Raw genomic sequence first — 2,156 nt, forward strand, 5'->3', positions numbered from 1 at the left:
AGTTTAAAAATATGAACTCGTCAACCGTTTCCTTACTCATTCGTTCACGCTTTTTAGTCTTGTGCCAAGCGATATGACGTAAGAGAACGTGAACATGAGATTCATTTCCCACTCTCTATGTTGACAAAAATCACTGGATCTAGACTAGGGAAATCTCGTAGAATACTTTGCTAGAAGTGGCGAAATGGAATCATATTTTAGAAAAAAAAAAAGACTAAGGAATCGTCGTTTCCTAAGTTTTAAGATTTTTGTTTCACTATGCTCGTCGATAGCAACGTCACTCACCGTCTCTCTTCGACTTTCTTCTCGATCCTTCTCTCACTCTTTTTGACTCGCACATACTTTAAGCCAAGCCATTATACCAACGTTAATGAATTCTTAAAAAAAAAAAACTTCACCGTAGACCAACAAAACATTTTTTTTTTACCAAACTGTCGTTTTTCTAATGTACGAACCAAAGCAAACGACTTTTCGGAGACGGTTTCGTCAGTGGTGAAGAATGCAGAATGAGCAGATGCGTGATCACCAGGTGGAAGAAAATGTACTCGTCATTACAAACAGGCTTCCCCTTGCGGTCCACCAATAAACATCTGTCGGATAAGAGAAAGTTGATCAATTCAACAGTTAGTCTTCGGAGTTGTGATGTCATTGATTTCTGCCTTTCATTCGTTCATATTTTGTCAAGAACGATGACTTATATTTTGGACCAACTTTTTAACAGTATACTTAACATAAGAACATACGAATGAAGGAGACTGCAAGAGGCCATAAGGCCTACACTAGGCAGCTCCGTATCCATCATCACCTGTCATCCCCATCCATAAAGTTGTCTAATCGTTTCTTAATTAAAACAACTGATAGTTTCAATGCTTACTACATGGTTACTAAGTCTATTCCATTCATCGACCACCCTATTAGTAAACCAATTCTTGTCTATTTCCTTCTTAAATCTAAAGTTGTCCAGATTAAATCCATTACTGCGAGTCCTGCCTTGTTTTTATATGATGACCTTGTTTGCATAACCCTTGTTAAAGCCTTTGATCGCTTGAACACCTCTATTAGATCACCCCTCACTTTGCGTAAGGCAAATTTCTGAGTCCATGTATCATTTTGGTCATTCTTCTCTGTACTGATTCTAGTGAATTGATGTCCATTCTGTAGAACGGAGACCAAAACTGTACCGCATAGTCAAGGATGGGTCTATCGCTAGAGTTTGATAATTACCTCTGCACTTCTATTCGTTACCGTCCTGGCAATGAAACCTAATGCTCTGTTAGCTTTATTCCTGGCGCTAATGCACTGTTTCCTGGTTTTAATTTCCGGACTCACCAGAACTCCCAAGTCTCTCTCGCACTCAGTTTTCTCTAAAAGCGTGTTATATAAGCTGTATCTATTTTCGGGGTTGTGTAGCCCTACGTTTAACACGCTACACTTAGAGATATTGAAGTTCATTTGCTATTTCACCGACCATGTGAACAATTTGTTAAGATCGTCCTGCAGAATTTCTGCGTCGTCTCCTGACCTAATTTAGCGTCCTATTTTAGTGTCGTCCGCAAACTTACTAACATCACTATTTATCCCATCGTCTAAGTCGTTTATGTACATAATGAACAACAAGGGACCCAAAACCGAGCCCTGGGGGACCCCACTAGTAACATTGTCCCACCTAGATTTTACTCCATTTATGGTGACCCGCTGTTTTCTGTTACTAATCCACGCTCTAATCCATTCTAACACTTTTCCTCCTATGCCATGGGCTTTGATTTTATTTAGTAGTCTCTGGTGTCGCACCTTGTCGAACGCTTTGCTAAAGTCAAGATAAATAACATCGTAATTATCATTGTTATCTGATGGCTTATATAATTTAGTGTAAAAGGATAGAAGATTAGTCACACATGACTTACCCTTGGAGAAACCATGCTGTGTATCACGAATTAAATGATGTCTTTCGATGTGTTCTCTAAGTCTATTTACTATTATTAATTCAAACATTTTTCCTATAATCGATTTCAAACTGATTGGCCTGTAGTTGCATATAGGCAATCTATCTCCCTTCTTAAAAACAGGAACAACGTTTGCCTGCCTCCAAGCAGTAGGCACAAAACCAGTTAACTGGTCGCAGATTTCAAATTTACACTCCTTAAGCATTCTCGGAA

The sequence above is a fragment of the Oratosquilla oratoria genome, chromosome 17 (genome assembly GCF_046742065.1).
Source record: "Oratosquilla oratoria isolate Oo_2021 chromosome 17, ASM4674206v1, whole genome shotgun sequence".
Lineage (NCBI taxonomy): Eukaryota > Metazoa > Arthropoda > Malacostraca > Stomatopoda > Squillidae > Oratosquilla > Oratosquilla oratoria.